Source organism: Myodes glareolus, chromosome 16 (assembly GCF_982192425.1).
Source record: "Myodes glareolus chromosome 16, mMyoGla1.1, whole genome shotgun sequence".
NCBI classification, from domain to species: domain Eukaryota; kingdom Metazoa; phylum Chordata; class Mammalia; order Rodentia; family Cricetidae; genus Myodes; species Myodes glareolus.
Window position 1 is genome coordinate 31,861,253 of NC_142041.1, and position 18,719 is coordinate 31,879,971.

The following is an 18,719-nucleotide window of genomic DNA, read 5'->3' on the forward strand; positions in this document are numbered from 1 at the left end:
CAGGTTAGAACTGTGGGTGTGGGAGCCATACTGCCTGAGTTCAAATTCTACAGCTTTCACTGGCTACCTGTCTTCCTAAGTGGTGCAGGAGGTCCTTTTGTCTCTGTGTTGCTTTTATTGGTTAATAAAGAACTGCTTTGTGCCTATGGCAGGGAAGAACAGAACTAGGCAGGGAAAGTTAGGATGTATGCTGGGAGAGAGAAGGGCTGAGTCAGCGAGATGCCATAGAGCCACCACCAGAGTCAGACATGCCAAAACTTTGCCAGTAAGCCATAGCCACGTGGTGATACAGAGATAATGGAAATGGGTTAAATTAAAAATGTAAGAGCTAGCCGATAAGAAGTTAGGGCTAATGGGTCAAGCAGTGATTTAATTAGTATGGTTTCTGTGTGATTATTTTGGGGCTGAGCAGTCAGGAACCAACAAGAGGCTCTCTCCTCCAACAGATTGGTGCCCATAAGCCACCCAATACACCTAAGCAACTAGGCCTCCATTTCTGAACCTGTATGATGGGGAGATATTCTTATCATTTATTATTATGATGATGATGATGTGTGTATACATATGCATGTGTTTACAAGGGAGGGCACATATATGATGCATGCATGCTTGTATGTGTGCATGTAGAGGCCAGAGGCTAACCCTGGATGTTCCTAGTTAGGCATGGTCTATCTTGTTAGATTTAAATTTTTAAAAAATCACATTTATTATTATTAGTGGTGGTGTTCATGGGAGAGGGCGATGAGGGAACGAGGTGTGCAGAATTTGGTTCTCTCCTTCTACTAGGTTGCACCCAGGGATTGAACTCAGGCTGTCCGATCTGTCAGCAAAGGCCCTTGCTCCTCCCCGACCAAGCATTGTTGCCCCAGCCATTTTGTCAGGTCCTTGCTGTGGAACAATCTTGGTACACTGGAAATACGTGTTTTTTTCATTGTTAATTGATTGGTTGATAGCTAGGAAAGATTTTCAGGGCAGAGAGAATGCTGGGAAGAAGGGCAGAGTCTCAGGAGTCTTGAGAGACACAGAGAGAAGCAAGACGAACATGCTGTGTAAGAAGAAGGTGCAGCTGTGTGGCAGAGGGTGGATAAGAAATAAGGGTTAATTTAAAATATAAGTGTTAGCTAGTAATGAGCCCGAGCTACTGATTGACCATTTATAATTGATAATAAGTCTCTGAATGGTAACTTGGGAGCGGCTGCCAAGGAAACGAGAAACTCCACTTACAGCTCCTACCTGTGCTTTTGAGACAGTCTCTTATTGGGCCCTGAGGCTAGTGGCCTAGGCCAGCTGGTTGGTCTTCCAGCTTCAGGGATCCACCTGTCCTGGAATTCATTCTGGGATTACAAATATATGCCACTGTGCCCTGCTCTTTCATGCGGGTGCTGGGATCGAGCTCAGATCCCCATGTGTGCAAAGCAAGCACTTTATCGTCTGAGCTATCTTCCCAGCCTTTTTAAGATTCTTATTATCTCTATTAATATTTACGTGTATGAGTGTCTTGTTTGCATGTATGTCTGAACCACCATGTGGATGCTGGGAACCAAACCAGGGTCCTCTGCAAGAGTAACAAGTGCGGACTGGGGAGACAGCTCAGTGGTTAAGAGCACTGACTGCTCTTCCAGAGGTCCTGAGTTCAATTCCCAGCAACCATATGGTGACTCACCACCACCTGTAATGAGATCTGGTGCCCTCTTCTGGCCTGCAGGCATGCATGCAGACAGAACACTGTATACATAATAAATGAATAATTAAAAAAAAAGAGTAACAAGTGCTCTAACTGCTGAACCATTTCTACAGACAGCCCCATAAAATTATTTTTAAAATTGAACCTTTATTTTTATGTTTATGGGTGTTCTGTCTCCATGTTTGTGCAGTGCTCATGGAGGCCAGTAGAGGGCGTTGGGTCTCCTGGACCCAACATAACTATATAACAGGAGTTACAGTTGATTGTGAGCCACCAGGTGGGTTCTGGGAACCAAACCAGGACCCTCTGCAACAGTTTCTCTACAAGTGCGTTTAATGACTGAGTCATCTCTCCAGATCCCTTGTTCATTTAAACAACAACAACAAAAAAGGGTGTTGTGTGATTTAAATAACTCTAGGAATTATTAAGATCAGGAAAACACGGGGTCCTGTAGAGGAGAAATTCATAGGTGAAGTGACTAAGCAGAGAAACATCACAGGCTGCAAGGAAACTTAAAGAGCAGAATACAGTCCAGCAGGGGGCACCACAAGGCAGAGGAGAAGAGGCTTCTAGAGAGTTCCTGATGCGCCCAGAGGGAAAGGGGCAAAGGAAAGGGAAAGGGCAAGGTGAGTCTGGTGGGATGACAGAAGCTAGTTATGCCAAAGAGTTTGGATTTTCTGCTTCTAGCGAGGTGGAAAGGAGTCGCCGAGTGAAGCAAGGGATGAGCTTCAGTGGCCGCTGTGGGGTCTGGAGGCCTGTAGCGTGAGGCTACGCAGGCCCTTACAAAGACGTCAAAAATGTAACCCCCTCCCCCTCAAAAAAAAGTCGTAGGAGGGATGGAAAGGAGATAATGGGTTAGAAATGTTTAGGTTTCAAAACAAAGTGTCATCTATCATATCATCCATCTTTGTGGTTTGAGCCCCATCACAGAAATGTAGACCAGCTCCAAACTGCTTAAGCTTTCTCTGCAACACCCACGACCGTAACACAGGGCTCACCGCTCTGTCTAACCCTCGCACGCTATTGGTTGCTCTCCCCATCTTTCTTGTAGCCCATTTATGATTCACTGTGGCAAAAAGCTGAACCTGGTGAGCTCCTCAGTTCCAGCTTCCCACGGCATAACAGGGGGAAAAAAGAAATCGCCTTTAGCCGGAGCTCCAGCCCCCTCTCTGGCAAGAGCCTCTGTCCAGCTCCGTCAACCTTTCTGAGGTTCGAAGGACAGAAGAAATAGGAAGCCGAGGTTTTCATCCCACGCCTTTCTCCTTCCCATTTACAAAGTTCCAAAGACAATCAGAGAACAGGGAACCTTGCACTTGGTAGACACGGGGTGAACGTGAGAGCAGGGATCCTCTGGTCTCTGCATCTCTGAGGATGTCTCCCTTGGAGACCCAAGGGCAGACAGTTGTATAGGAGGAAGGGTGGTTTTTTTTTTTTTTGGCGGGGGGTGGGGGGGACGGGCTCTGGATGAGGGAAACCACTGTATCGGGAAGTAGGCTTCTGAGGGCTATTGTGCTTCTGCTGGTTCAGGGTCTGTACCAGAAGGACGCGAGATCTTAGGCTTGGAAGAGCAGATGATAGAAATAGCTCACACGCGTTAGCGGGAATCAGGGTTGAGGACTTTGAGGCTCCAGCATGGTAAACTGATTTACGTTCCAAGACTGGGTTTAGCTTGAACTCATAGCACGCAGAACTAAGTAAGCTTCAGTGCCCTCGTCCGGCGTAAGTCGGCAACGCACCACTTTTGCGCAGGCGTAATGAGGTCTGACTCATAGCATCCTGGGAATTGTAGTCCTATGGTTTGGCTTTGCCACAGAATCCGACTCAGGTCTTTATGTGTGGTTCAATGGATTTGGAGCTGGCCAAACACCGCTCTTTAACTGAATTTCTGTAATACAATAGTTTTGTTGTTGTTTTATTTTATGTATAGCTGCAGTGGAGTATGATCTGAACTTAGTTTTTTTTTTTTTTTTTTACAGTCCTTGAAGCCTGTGTTCTAAGCATTCTCTTCCCATCCCTCCCTAGGCTCTTTGTGCTAGGAATCAAACCCACCGGCCTCATTCATTCTAGGCAAGTGATCTTCCACTGATCCACGCTCCTAACTGCCCCCCCGCCCCCATCCTTTCTTCTTTTCTTTTTTTCTCTTCTCTTTTCTTTAAGACAGGGTTTCTCTGAGTAGCTCTGGCTATCCTGGAGATTGCTTTGTAGACCTGGCTGGCCTCAAACTTAAAGATCTGTCTACTTCTGCTCTCCAAGTGCTAGGATTAAAGGCGTGTGTCACTATGTCTGACTTCTTTCCCTTTTCTTGTATTCTCTTGTTGTCTATAATTTTTTTAAAAGATCATTTTTTTTTTTTTTTAATTTAGCTTGCCTTCAGCTCGAGTTCCTTTCTTTGTGGATTCCTTTGCCTTTTTGGTGTATCATTCGGGTCGGGTAAGTCGTAGAGCAGGGTGCATATTCTTAAGGGACTTCACTAGAGCCTTCTGGGTCCTCAGCTTTCCCTCTTGCTGAGATCTCAGTCTTTGATGACAGTTGTAAACTTAGGACCAGCAGAAGAGTCTTTGGGACCAAGGGTCAACAGCAGGAAGTTCTGAAGTGTCCTCACATACAGGAGCTAAGGCCTGCACACCATATCAGAAGCTGTCTATGCTAGGCCTCCATCTTTAGCCTTGCCTTCTCAGTCCGGCAAGATGGGTTTGAATCCCAAGATGGCTTTGCCCATCAAGAGGGAGGCAGAGCTGGGCAGCTGTATGAGACCAGGTCTTGGTGACTTCACTTCAAGTCTTGGATTCCACCATGGGCAGAGCTAGATCTGCCTTCTGGGGCTTTTGGCCATGTAAACTAATAAATTCCCTAGTTTGTTTTAGTCAAAGTTAGGTTTTCCATCCTGCAATCACATGAGTTCTGAATAATTTTCTTTGAAAAGACCAGCAGATAAGAGCTAAAGATGCAGACCACTGGCATCTTTACTCATTGCTCAGTTCCTACATGAGCCACTCAGCTCCAGACTTAGATGCACTATCATGCCATTTGGCCCTACGGTATTTAAAACAAAATACAAACAAAAACACAACCGTATACAAAGGCATTGGTGGCACACGCCTTTAATCCCAGCACTCGGGAGGCACAGGCAGGTGGATCTTTGTGAGTCTGGCCTGAATTTGGTGTGTGTGTGTGTGTGTGTGTGTGTGTGTGTGTGTGTGTGTGTAGGTATGTACAAGTCATGGTGAACAAGGGGAAGTTAGAGGAAAACCTTTGAGAGTTGGTTATCTTTTCTACTATGTGTGTCCAGGGAAATGAATTTAGATCACCAGGCTTGGTAGCAAGTGCCTTCACTAGCTGATAAGATGTTGTGGGATTTAAGATATTGAAGGGGGCACCAGATAAAATCATTTTGTTCCACTCTGACTCAATTTTTGACTTTCAACAGTTTTTCCTCCTTCTGAGTCTGTCCCTTCCTCTCCATGAGTCTCAACAGCTGGTCTCGAACTTGGGTTCTTCTCGCCTCAACCTCCTAAATGTCTGGGATTATAGGCCTGGATCATTAGGCCTGATATCCTGGGTCACTCTCTCCTACAGACAGCAGGAAGAAGAGGGCTAATTGAGAAACACCTTTATTACAAGGACTGACCCCACCCCCCCACCCCCCCCCCACCCCGAGTAAGGGCAGTCATCCACACTGTGAGGCTGCATCCTGGAGACAGACTGTGGCCCTCAAGTGAAGGCATTAACAGCTTCTTCAGAGCTCCCTGGAGAGCCATAGCTGAGAGAGTTATCAGCCAGACCACCCCACCCCAGTCAGAGGTGCAAACCCTGGATCCCCTGCTTCCTTTAAAGCTAAAAGCTTCCATTAGGCCCTTGAAAATGAACTTGGTGGGGGTGTGTGTGTCACTGAACCTCTTTATTTTCAGCATGGCCATGTTGATTAAAGCGTGCTTTGCTACCCTTTGTCCTCATTTCTAAAGTTTTTATTTTATTTTTTGTGTATGAGTGCTTCACTGGCATGTGTGCCACCTGTACTGGACGAGGCCAGAAGAGGATGCTGGATGCCCGAGACTAGCGTTACAGATGGTTGTGAGCTGCCATGTGGGTGCTGGGACTTGAACCTGGGCCCCCTGAAGAGCAGTCAGTACTCCTAACCTCTTAACCATCTCTCCAGCTCCTGGTAATAATATTTTTGTTTAACGTGCTGGCTAACTTGTTCTCCAGCTTAACTGATCAATTTCTGGAATAATTTAGTTAGGAAGAGGCTGGAAGATCTGATCTGAACTTGCACTGTTTATAGGAGTCACCCTCCAGGCCTCCTCACGAGCATTTCCAGAGTTGGGGGACTTTATGCTTGGCCAAGCACTCATTTCCAATCTTTGTAATCATAGAACTTTTAAGATTTTGAACCAAATCTGCCTCCTCCTCATTTTTCTTCTGCTCCTGCTGTCTGAGCAACCACCACACAGTCTTCTGGCTTACTCCTGTATGCAACAACCTGGAGGAACCAAGGAGTCGTTCCTGGGAAGAGAATTGCCTAAATGGTGTTCTGTTTTGTTTTTAAATCTTTACAAACTACATTCGAAGATGGGCAGTGGTGGTGTGCGCCTTTAATCCCAGCGCTTGGGAGGCAGAGGCAACTGGATCTCTGAGTTCGAGGCCAGTCTGGACTACAGAGTAAGTTCCAGGACAGCCATGGCTACACAGAGAAACCCTGTCTTGAAAAAAAAAGTGCTTCTCAGAAGTGAGTGGGATTCCAGCCCCACACTTTGATTAGAGACAAAGTCAAGAAACAAAAAGCCTTTCTAAGAATAGACTACCTGAAGGGGGTTTATATTGAAAGAACAGCTGGGGAAACTGGAGACCTCCCAGAACGGGGATGTCGGGACTGTGGCTGTGGTACAAGGACCTGCAGTGCAGCCTCAGGGACTGGAAGATGCCTTCCTGCTCCTGCTCCCTCTGAGATGCTCTCTCCATCTCGAATTCTTTCTTGTGTTTATATACATCTCACTTCTTCCCAGTTTTGCAAACCTGCTTCCCTTGCCTTCACCTGAATGTTGCCTACTCTCTCACAACAGCTGCACATTTCTTCCTTTGCCTGTGGCCTCAGTTAAACATCTATTGATAGAAAAATAGTGTATACCCATGCCCGGCACAGTGGCACACGCCTTCAATCCCAGCACGGGAGGCAGAAGCAGGTGGATCTCTGTGATGAGGTCGTTTCTTCCACACCCTCTTTGACAACTCCCAACTACAGGCCAGGAGTTAACCCAGCTCTGCTGCTCTCCAGCAGAGAAAATTTGCTGCAGACAGTTCTGGAGGACAGCCTCAGAGCCAAGGCCAAGGACTGTTTGGAAGACAGCAGGTCCGATAAGAAGCCCTGGGTTTCCATGACTTCCCCCCAAACTAATGAGAGGTTGTATTTCTCAGACTTTCTAATGAGGAAAATGCAAACAAACCCAAGAGCAGAGGAACCTGCTGGCAGAGATGGGTAAATCCCTGCTGGAAAATATGTGAGTTTGGAAGCTCAAACGCAAAATATTTCCTTGAACTAAAGACCATGATGTCATAGCTTACAATTTCTATAGATAAATCAAAGGGGATTCTTTGCTGAATCCCCTAAACAAGCCTAGGTTAAAAAAAAGAGAGAGAGAGAAATATCTCAAAGCATTCGACAAAAATATAGACATGCAAATTCTGTGGTGAACGATGGGATCAGAACAGAACCAGGAAAGGCACCATGCAAAGGCTGTGGCTTCCCAGAGTTAAAGGCTGTAACTAAAGGGTAGCTGATGTCGCCCTGGACTGAGGGAACACTTACCCTCCAGCCCAGCCTGATAGAAACACGCTCAGCCATGCACAAGTAAAAAGAAAGTCTCGAAACTCAAAGTGTTGTAGAAAATCTTACACCCTTGCAGCTAGCAAGCAGGTTCCTTTACCTGCAGCTCTGGTTCACAGAAATTGAAAATGGGCTAATGAGAGAAACAACCTGCAAATGGACCCAGCCAAGGGAGGGGGGGGATGGGAGAGCTGTGAAGCCTTTCAGAAATCACGAAGTATCCCATCTGCGAAGTGGTTTCGAGAAAACACCCTAAGCAAACAGCAGAGGAATCAGAGCAGAGATGTCAAGATGAGAAAATGGAGAGGAACAAGAGCAGTGGGGGGCAACGAAACATGACCTATATATTTATATCTAAATCTATTTATAATGTGTAATATACATGCTAAATAAAAACGCAAGACAGATGGAACACACTGTAAGGGAAATTCTAACAAAGACTAAATGATCTCAATTAAATTCTGGAATCAAGGGGTAGGGAGGTAGGCAAACATGCTCCAGATGTCTAAAAGAGGAGAGGGTTAGGAGACAGGGAAGGAAAACAAGTGACCATAATAGAAGGCGCACATTATACGGGGGTGGGAAGATAGTCACAACACTTTGGGAATTGCTGTGTTTTTATATGCTAGCAGAATCGTGTGTCTGACCAGGGTTGTAATTCTCTGAATGTTTTTGTTGATGCTGGTTTTTTTTTTTTTTTTTTTGAGACAAGTCTTGGTATGTAGCCCACAATGGCCTCTAGCTCCCAGCCTTTATGCCTCAGCCTCGTAAGTGCTGGAAACAGAACAGAACAAATGATACGGAGAACCACATACATCATACTTGAGAGTAAATACAAGTGAACTGAATTCTGCTATTGAAAGACTAGTTGTTCCATAAATCAGATGAATGCTTACTTAAGAGAAACACACTTACAGCAAAGTGATAGAGTTCTGAAATAAAGATGTGGAAGAGAGACACTAGAAAACCGAACAAACAAACACAAATATATGAGCTGGGTGGTGGTGGCACATGCCTTTAATCCCAGCACTCGGGAGGCAGAGGCAGGCAGATCTCAGGAAGTTTGAGACCAACCTGGTCTACAAGAGCTAGTTCCTGGACAGGTTCCAAAGCTACAGAGAAACCCTGTTTTGAAAAACAAAAACAAAACAAAACAAAAAAGACAGACGTATACTGGTTTCAAACCAGTAGAATTCAATCTATAGCCCAGGCTTAAGGGTGGGGGGGGGTCATCATTGCCTTCAAAGAAACTAAACGGAGTTAGGAGGCAATAAGAATTTTCTTTCTTTAACTTTTTTTTCATTTCTTTTTCTTTTTTAGATCTACTTCATTTACTGTGTTGTTTTGCCTGCATGCTCCTATGTGCATTCACGTGTGCACAATGCCTGCAGAAGTCAGAAGAGAGTGTCAGCTCTCCTGCAATTATGAATGATTGTGAGCCACCATGTGGGTGCTAGGAACTGAACCCAGGTCCTCCACAAGAGCAACAAGTGCTCTTAACCAACGAACCAATTTACCAGTCCCCTTTTCCTTTAAACAATTAATTACATTATTTGTTTATTTTTGGAGGGGGTGAGTGTGCACGTGGAGCTCAGATGATAACTTTGGGGAGTTGATTCTCATCCTACCATGTGGGTACTGGGGCACTGAACCCAGATCCTCAGGCTTGGCAGCACGTGCCTGCCGAGCCATCTCATCAGGTAGGACAATAAATAATTTTAAAATGTCAACTTTCCAAAATGAAAGTATACAGTTAGTATAATTACAAAGAATGGGCCAGAAAAACTTTTGAAAAATTGGCCAAGAGAGGGCTGGGGAGATGTCGCAATGCAAGCCTGAGGGCCCGAGTTTGAATCCTCAGACTTCACGTAAAGTGGCAGCAGGAGCACAATCTCAGCGCTCCTACAGAGAGTTGGGAGGTAGCGGCCTGCGAGTGCCCATACTCACACATACAAACTGTGCTTGCCCAGCACAGGGGAGACCCTGGGTTCAATCCCCAGCACCATAAGAGAATAGTGAGAAATTTTTACCAAATATCAGTTGTGACCTTTTCTGGGAAAACATCAGCAAATTTCTACTCCTTCCAGATGGGGCACCAGTGACAAACCAAAGTGCAACTCTACTGACACCCAAGTTGGAAACTAACGAGTTTATAGGACTCACTTACAGAGCATGGGTGGGGGCCACTTACAGGAAAATGAGTGACCCCAAAGCAGTCACACCCCTGAAAAGGCTCAACCACATAGCCCACACAGATGGAGCTCCCATTTCAGTCAACAATGTCCACACTGAATAGACTCTATCACTTCTAGAGAGCGGCAGGTACAGAATTACACACAGCTGGGATGTGAGTGTAAGGCACGGCCGGAATCTTGGACCGGGATCCAGGGACCTGCTCCACCCTTTCTTCATTGGGGGAGTCAACAGGCTTGGTCTGGAGGGTCTTTGCAAGTAGTTGCAGCTGTTCTGAGGATGTTCATGGCTGCTATCCTGGGAAGACAGCATTCCACAGCATCCCACCCCTTCCTGCATCTTTTAAGTTCCTTCTGCCTCTCTCTGTAGCGGTCCCTGAGCCTTGGAAGGGGGAGAGATATATGCCTGATTATTTTCTTCCACTTCTCACTGAACATTGGGCCACCATACAGGAATATCTTCAGAAATTTTATTGAAACTGGGCAGTAGTGGCATATACCTTTAATCCCAGCACTCAGGAGGCAGAGGCAGGCGGATCTCTGTGAGTTCGAGGCCAGACTGGTCTATAGAACAAATTCCAGAACAGCCAGGGTCACACAGTGAAACCCTGTCAAAAAAAAAAAAAACCAGAAGTTTTATTGAATATAAGTTTTTAAATTATATTTCATGTGTGTGTGTGGGAGGGTGTCAGAAGACAATGTGAGAGAGGTGGGAGAGTTGGTTCTCTCCTTCCATTATGTGGACTTTGGGGATTGAACTCAGATGTGATGCTCAGTGACAGGACCTTTACCTGCTGGGCTGAGTCACCTTGCCAGCCCCAGAATGTAAATCTTTACAATAAATACTGCACACTAAGGGCAGTAGGGGCACATGCCCTTAATCCCATCACTTGGAAGGCAGAGGCAGGCGGGTCTCTATGAGTTTGAGGCTAGCCTGGTTTATAGAGTGAGTTCCAGGACACCCAAAGTGACACAGAGAAACTCCATTTGAAAAACAAGAGAAAAGAAAAGAAGACAAAACAAAACCCAACCCAAAACAAAACAAAAAAAACCAAAAACAACAACAAAAACCCAGAAAAAAACAAAACAAAACAAGCTTCCTTGGATAATTCTGATAGCCACAATAAACTATGGACCTAAAAAATAAATATTTAGAAGAAAAATTTGACAGATTTATCGTATCCAGTTAACAAAGCACTTGCTTCCTCACTAGAGCCTATGGACTTTTGTCCTGTTTTACAGCACCAGATGTAAATTCTGCCCTCTGGAGTAAATCTGAAATCCAATCAGGAAGTTGCTTGGCACAACCCAAGTAGCATTTCCACAGCTCCAGGGCCCAAACCTCAGACCATGGGGAACACTACTCCCCCAGCAATCTGCACAGCGGCCTGACAGCAGTGTGTGAACTAGGCAGCAGGGAGGGAACCAAAAGTCACATTCCATCTTGATTTCTTCAGATTCTGCAACCCAAGCATGTGACGTCTTCATCAACAGGGGCATGACATCTAGTTCTCTTTGGCGATGGTCCTAGTTCGTCAACTTGGCACAGATTCCTGTGAGGGAGTCTCAAGTGGAAATTTCCCAGATCAGGTTGGTCTCCAGCCATGTCTGTGAGACTGGCTTGACTGATGATTGATGGGAGTGGGTCCAGCCCACTGTGGGCAGCACCATTCCCTAGGCAAGTGGGCTTGGACTGTATAAGTCCAGGTAAGGCCAAAGAATACAGGGGGCTCATTGTTGTATAAGAAGTCCAGGTAAGGCCAAAGAATACAGGGGGCTCATTGTTGCTCCTCGTACTATTCTTTCAGCTTTCCTTTAGGCTTACATTTTTTTTTCAAAGTAAAATTATGCTGAAAGAATACCTGCAGATTCAGCTTGCTAAGAGACATGACAGCGTATACAAATTCACTAGGTGTCCAGATGCACAATTTAACCTAAAAACAGGATCCGCTTTCTATCCAGGGCGGAAGCAAGCTGAAGACCTCTGGAAAGGCGCTCTGAGAGCCGCTTCAGAATGTGTGCCCTCTGAAGCATCTCTCATCCCTGGGAATGAGGCCCCTGGTGAGTTCATATGTCAGTCCATGCCCTCCCAGTGTCTGCCACCTTCATAGCTGGCTCAGAAATTAAATTTATGCAGCCATTGCTTCTTTAAAAAGAAGGAGGAAGAGAAATAAGACATTAGCAAGAGGCCCGCGGAACATAAAACCCCCAACTGTGCAGTTGGTTCTAAAGCTGAGGGGATCTTTTTCCTCTGCTGCCGTCTGTTCTGGACTCAAGCAGCACTTAATGGCCAAGGCAACTTGCCTGGTCTAACCTAGGCTTCATCCCTGAGGGTTCTGAGCCCGCGCTACTGGGCTCTTTTCCAGTTGGTAGTCGAAGTTGCCCATTTGTGGATGAATTTTGGGGCACAGGGCACCAAGAGACACTGGAGCATCCCTACTGTGTGCTCCTGGTCTGAATCTGTCCGTCTCCAGATGATAATCGGGGCAAGCACCCCTGCCAGGCTCCTCACCCACCTCCGTCAGTGTAGGAGTCGGGAGTCAGGCACGGTTGCTGTGAGTGGATGTCGACGCATGCGTCAACACCAGCTCCTGCTGAGTGGTCATCTCCAGGATCTCCACTTAACTTTCTGCGATGACCTCCGGGTGGGGTCACACCACTACCAACTTCCAGGCCGCTGGCTGAGGATGGACTGCTCAGTTCCCCACTTGCTTCTTTCAACTCCTGGAGCTGAGGAGCTGAGAGGTGACAAACCACAGTCTTAGGGTCCAGGACTGTCTCACTGGCAGGGTTTTGCCCCTTAGAAGACTTGCTGAAGGGGCAACAAAAACAATTTTATGGTTGGGGTCACCACCGCATGAGGAGCTACATCAAAGGGTCGCAGCGTTAGGAAGGCTGCGAACCACTGCGCTATCTGGTCCTGCCTGGTCCAGAGCTCACTATGGAGACTGTGTCACTCCTGAGCTCACAGAGATCCACTGCCTCAGTCTCCCAGGGGCTAGAATTAAAGGCGTGTGCCACCACGACCAGTTTCTTGTGCTTCGGTACATAAATTGTTGTAAGCCCCAATTCCTTCCATCTTTGGGGCTGTATATGAGTTTTGAGTCCCCGGTTTCATTTTTTTAAAAATATTTATTTATTTATTTATTATGTATACAATATTCTGTCTGTGTGTATGCCTGCAGGCCAGAAGAGGGCAGCAGACCTCATTACAGATGGTTGTGAGCCACCATGTGGTTGCTGGGAATTGAACTCAGGACCTTTGGAAGAAGCGCCAGTGTTCTTAATGGCTGAGCCATCTCTCCAGCCCCCTCATTTTTTTTTTAAATGCTAGCCCTGTTTCCTTCTGACACTGCATTCTGGGCTTTGAGCCATCATTTTGTACCACTGTATTGTACGACTTTCTTCACTACCAACATCATCAACTTCTTCTCCTTCCCCCCTCCCCCATCATCTTCTTCATCTGGGTCTTGCTATGTGGTCTTGGCTGAGCAGTGGTTTGCTATGTAGACCAAACTGTCCTCCAGTCCTCCTGCCTCTGCTTCCCACAGGCTTGAATGACAGGCATGTGCCAGTGTCTGGATCTTGTGTTGGCTGTTCCAGGTACAGCGTTTGCTCTTCTTTTCAAATAATTGTCATCTGCTTGAATCAAGGTATCTTATGTGTCACTGTTCAAGGCAAGACCAAAGAAGTCAAAGTCACCAGAGATATACCAGGAGTCTTGAGGTTCAGAGAGCAAACAGCCACAAGTCCCTTTCATGATGCTACCAGACGCCTACAGTTGTTCTCCTGACTCTGAAGCTATGTGACAGTTTTCAGTTATGTATTTATTTAAGAAAAGGTCTTGCCTGGAGCCCAGCGTAATTATCATCAGAGAGGCTTCACCCAGCAACTGATGGGAGCAGATGTAGAGATCCACAGCCAAACATTAGGTGGAGCTCAGGGACTCCTGTGGAAGAGGGTGAGGAAGGATTGTAGGAGACTGAGGGGTCCAGGATACCACAAGAAAACGGCCAACAGAATCAACTAACCTGGGTGCATACGGGCTTACAGAGACTGAACCAACAATCAGAGCCTGTACAGATTTTACCTCAGCCCTCTGCATAGATATGGTTGTGTAGCTTGGTGTTTTTGTGGGATTCCTAAGTAGGAGTGGGGATTGTCTCTTACTCTTTTGCCTGTTTTTGGGACCCTTTTTCTTCTACTGGGTTACCTCGCCCAGCCTTGATATGAGCTATGTGCCTGGTCTTACTGTAGCTTGCCATGCCATTTGGTTTACATCCCTGGAAGGCCCTGCTCTTTTCTGAAGGGAAATAGAGGAGGAGAGGATCTGGGGGAGAAGGGAGGAGGTGGGAGGGAATGGGAGGAGAAACTGAGGTTGGAATGTAATATGAGAGAAAAATAAATAAAAAAGAAAGAAAGAAGATCTTGGTAGGCATGGGTACACTGTAGAGGTATATTATCTGTGTTTTAATAAATAAAGCTTGCCTGAAGGTCAGTGCACAGCATCCACACTAGTAGCCATACAGGCCAGGCAGTGGTGGCACACACCTTTAATCCCAGAAGCCACACTAGTTGGCCAAAGAGGTTGGGCAGTGGTGGTACACACCTTTAATCCCAGCACTAGAAAGGAACATAAAACAGGAGGAGACAGCTCTTAGCTCAGTCTCATTCTGAGGATTCATGGAGGCAGGATTGCCATTTCGGTTTGAGGTAGAGGTTAGGGCCCGTAGCTGGCTGCTTTGTTTTTCTGATCTTCAGGTTGAACTCCAGTATCTGTCGCTGGGTTTTTGTTAGTCATGCTACACACGACTTTAATCCCAGCATTTGGGAGGTGGAGGCAAGTGGCCTTTGTGAGTTCCAGGCCAGCCTAGTATACACAGTGAGTTTCAGCATAGTGAGACCCTGTGAAGAAGAAGATGGAGGAGGAAGAGGAGGAAGAGGAGGAGGAGGAAGAAGAAGAAGAAGAAGAAGAAGAAGAAGAAGAAGAAGAAGAAGAAGAAGAAGAAGAAGAAGAAGAAGAAGAAAGAAGAAGAAGAAGAAGAAAAGAAAGAAAAGCATCTTGGGTCTTGCTGGCCTGAAACATCACTGCAACCATTAGCCTCTGGGAAACCCTAATCTACTAATAGTGACAGAGTTAGGACATCCCAAAATATTCATATACCCATTCCAGCCATCTATGAATGTGTCTTTACCTGACAAAATATAGGTGTGCTTTGCTTAAGTGAAAGTCCCTTAGATAAATGATTACCCTTTCGAGCAAGGTAGTCCCAGTTTAATTTCAGAGTAACAGGTTTTCTGCCTCTCCCATAATAAGTTTCTCCACCGACACAGTAAGCCACATCAAGCTGAAATGAAAAAGAGTAACAGAGTTGGAAAAGTGTAACAGGTTTATTGAGCAAAGCAACTCATGGGCAGGGTCACTGGTCTCAGAGATTGAGGCTAGAGAAGTTGTACACTGGGACTAAGGCAGAGGGTTTTATAGATTGTAGGTGAGGGCTGATGATGTGTCTGCCAAAGCTGGGTTTGTGCCCAAGTATGCTCAAAAGCTGAGCATGTAGGTGGGGACTTGAATGGCTGGCAGCAACAGTGGAGGAAGCTGCCAAGAATGCAGAATTGGGCTTTTGGGTGCTTTTCCTTTGTTTGGAGATTCTCTGAGCAGGTGGAGTTTGGAGAGAGAGGGAGGGAGGAATAGAGCTCCAACTGAACACTGGGGACCTCAAAGGAGGCAATTTCCCAGCTAGGGGAAGAAAGACATTCTAAAAGGAGGAAGGCTCAGAGCTCAGAGAGACGAGAGGTTCTTGCTGGTTTTGAAGGGGAGAAGCCAATAAACTAGGGAGTCCAGGCAGCTTCCAGAAACCAGTAGAACAAAGAAGCACGTTCCTCTTGAGCCCCCACAAATCAGCCAGCCCTGCAGACACCAGGATGGCTTTGAACTTGTGACCCTTCTGACTTAATGCTGGGCTGTGATTTTTAGTGGCCTTTGCTGACACTAGTACCCCCTGCTAGTAAAGCCTTGAGGGAATTCTAGATTATCCCTTATTTACAGTTAGGAAGTAGTAGCCTGTGGAGTTCAAGGACAGCTGTGGAAATGTAGCAAGTTCAATGCCAGCCTGGGCTACATGAGACCCTGCCCCCTCCGGCCTCCCTCCTCCCTGCCCAAAGGAAAAGCAGCTGTAACTTGTCCAAAGTGACACAGTGCAGAACTGATCTTCATATCTGCAGTCATGCGCTGATACCTTCACTGCTAACCAGAAAACTTACCTCCTGCTGCCAGAGCAAAGTGGCATACACTTGGTGGCTTAACGGCTACGTTTCCTTTCTTTCTACATTTTTTTAAAATTTTATTTTATACAGGGTCTCTCTGTACCTCTGACTGTCCTGGAACTCACTGATATAGACCAGGTTGGCCTTGAACTCACAAGTCCACCTGTCTCTACCTCCCCAGGGATGGGGTTAAGGGTGTGCTCCACCAATGTCCAGCGTGAATTTACTCTTAAGGGAAGGGACAATGGTATGGTACATCTTTGTTCTTTACTAGAAATCCTACAGCTAAGCAATACTCTCATAAGGTTTCAATAATTATCTATTACTGACATTCCAAGCAGTGCACAGTGTCCTGTCTCCACCAGGTCAGAGTTACGACAAAGGTGTCCCCCTCTGCCCACCAGTCATCAAAAGTCCTGCATTTCCAAGCCTGATTCTACAAGCTGCTGATTCTGAAGGGGGGTCCGTCCCTAATGACCTTCAATTGTTGTATTTGGAAGAGGTGGCTCAGTGATTAAAAGCACTGGCTACTCTTGCAGAGGACCCAGATTCAATTCTCAGCATCCACAAGGCGGTTCACAACCATCTGTAATTCTAGCTCCAGTGGCCTCTTCTGGCCTTCTCAGGCACCAGGCAGGCACCCGGAGCACATATATGCGGGCAAAATATCCACATAAAATAAAATGAGTCTAAAAGTTTTACTTAAAAGATAATTTTTAAAAATTAAATATGTGTGCATGTGTGTGTGTGCACATGCACACACCTAAGGAGGCCACAGAACACAGGACACCCCAGGGGATTTCCTGCTGGGGTTACATGCAGTTCTAAGGTGTCAGATGTGGGAACTGAACTCAAGTACCACAAGTAGCAAGAGTAACACACAGTGCTGTTAACCAGCTGAGCTGTCTCCAGCCCCTACAAATACATTGCCTTGTGGGTCCGGAGGCCAGAACGTTGATGACAGTGACAGGCTGAAGTCAAGGTATCCGAAGGGCTGGCGGATTTGTGGGGGCTCAAGAGGAGCGTGCTTCCTTGTTCTACTGGTTACTGGAAGCTGCCTGGACTCCCTGGTTTATTGGCCCCTTCCCTTCAAAACCAGCAAGGGCTGAGCTTTCTGACTCTTCCTCCTTTTAGAATGTCTTTCTTCCCCTAATCTTCCTTTGAGGTTCCCTGAAATTAACCTGGAACTCCCAGAGCAGGAAGGGTGACCGCCTATCTAAAGGGCCGTTTCTTAAGCATGTCTGCATTTTCTCAGGTAAAGTCACATAGTCACAGACAGCTTGGACTAGTGTATGAACTTCTGGGATGTCCTTAGTCTGTCACTGTCATTAGGGTAGGGTCCCCCGAGGCCAGTACTCACAGTGATGATGAAGGTACAGTCTAGCTCAGAGTCTCCTGATGTCTGCTGCAGACCAAAATGACACAGAGCAAACTCACAGCCGGGACCCCTGTGCTAGTCAGAGGAGCCATTCTCCATAGTAAGCGGAGGGGCGGTCAGGGCAAGGCAAGGCTGTGTGGTGTTTGAACTCATGGTATCCGATTTCAGGTTGTGGTCCTGCAACACACAGTTCTGATCTCCAGTGTTCCTGACGTCTGGGCAGTGTGGAGAGCTGAGTTCCAGACGTCTAGGTGTTCAGCTTTGAAAGGTAATGTGAATGCCGCCCCAGTCTATTTCCCATCTGTAAAATACAAGACCTCTTAGAAGTCAATCAAGGTATACAAACAGCAGCTCTCCTGGGCATTCCCAGGATCTGCCCCATCTCATCCTTACACTACAAGCTGGCCTAAGATGGAAGGGATTTCAGAATGTCATGAAGAGATGGTTCACCATCACCAATGGGCTAAGGAGGAGCAGGAGGAGTGAAGCCCAGACCACGCCTGATGAAGACTCTAAGGCTATGCAGGTGAGCTGCACCCCTCAGCCCAGCTCCATCTCAGTGACACTTTCTTGGTAACAGCGTGAGGGTCCCTGATGCTGTTTCCAGTGCAAATTAGAAGCCAGGCTTGGGCATCTTCCCTGACATACAGGTCATGTTCACCTGTGTACTGGGGTTCTGGAAACTGAGATACCATCTGCCGTCCATGCCAGTGCCCCATAGTCACTGGCCCTGTCTGTGCCCACATGTGTGCCACAGATGCAGTGCCCTAACTGTCCCCACCCATTCCCGACACCAGCTGCTCTGTACCCTCCCACTCACTCTCACACGCCCCCACAGGCCCCCAGGGAGTCACCAGTCCGCTGCCAGTAACTGGGGGAGGACCTGAGATGGTGCCTGGAGGAAGGTGCTGGAAACTTTAGTCAAGCAGGGACCGTTAACAGCTGTTGCAGAGAACCCTTAAAACACAAACGAATCTCAGAAAGGAAATACTTGTAAAACCTGCTGTCTTGACCTATGATGGCTTTTCTGAAGGGGCTCTCTTATCATTTCCCGTCGTGGCAAAAGATGACAGCTCTCACCAGCCACCTCAGTCCACAGGACACACTGTATTTCATTGCTTCATTCTCCAGCGGCGGCTTTGATATAGACACTCCACCCCTCCCACAGACACCCCTAACAGGCCACAGAGTGCTGGGGGGGGGAGGGGAGGGAGGCTGTACACACGCAAGCACACAAAGACGTGTGCGTGCACCTGCCTCTCCTCTGACGCTTTGCTCTGGTGACAGTGCCTTTGCCCTTCAGCCCCAGGGGCCACTTTCTCTGGGGCAGGCAGGCTCCACCAGCCTACTTACAGCAAGGAAGCTCTCCCAACACCA

General features: G+C 46.9%; 1 long non-coding RNA gene across 1 annotated transcript; it reads right to left on the reverse strand.

Moving 5' to 3' along the window:
* Nucleotides 1-9,558: 9,558 nt before the first annotated feature.
* On the reverse strand, nucleotides 9,559-18,719 carry LOC125390784 (uncharacterized). The gene is made up of 3 exons (XR_015735107.1): nucleotides 17,325-18,719; nucleotides 14,949-15,045; nucleotides 9,559-13,646 (listed from the first exon to the last, which is right to left on the reverse strand). It is a non-coding gene; the product is annotated as an uncharacterized LOC125390784 (long non-coding RNA).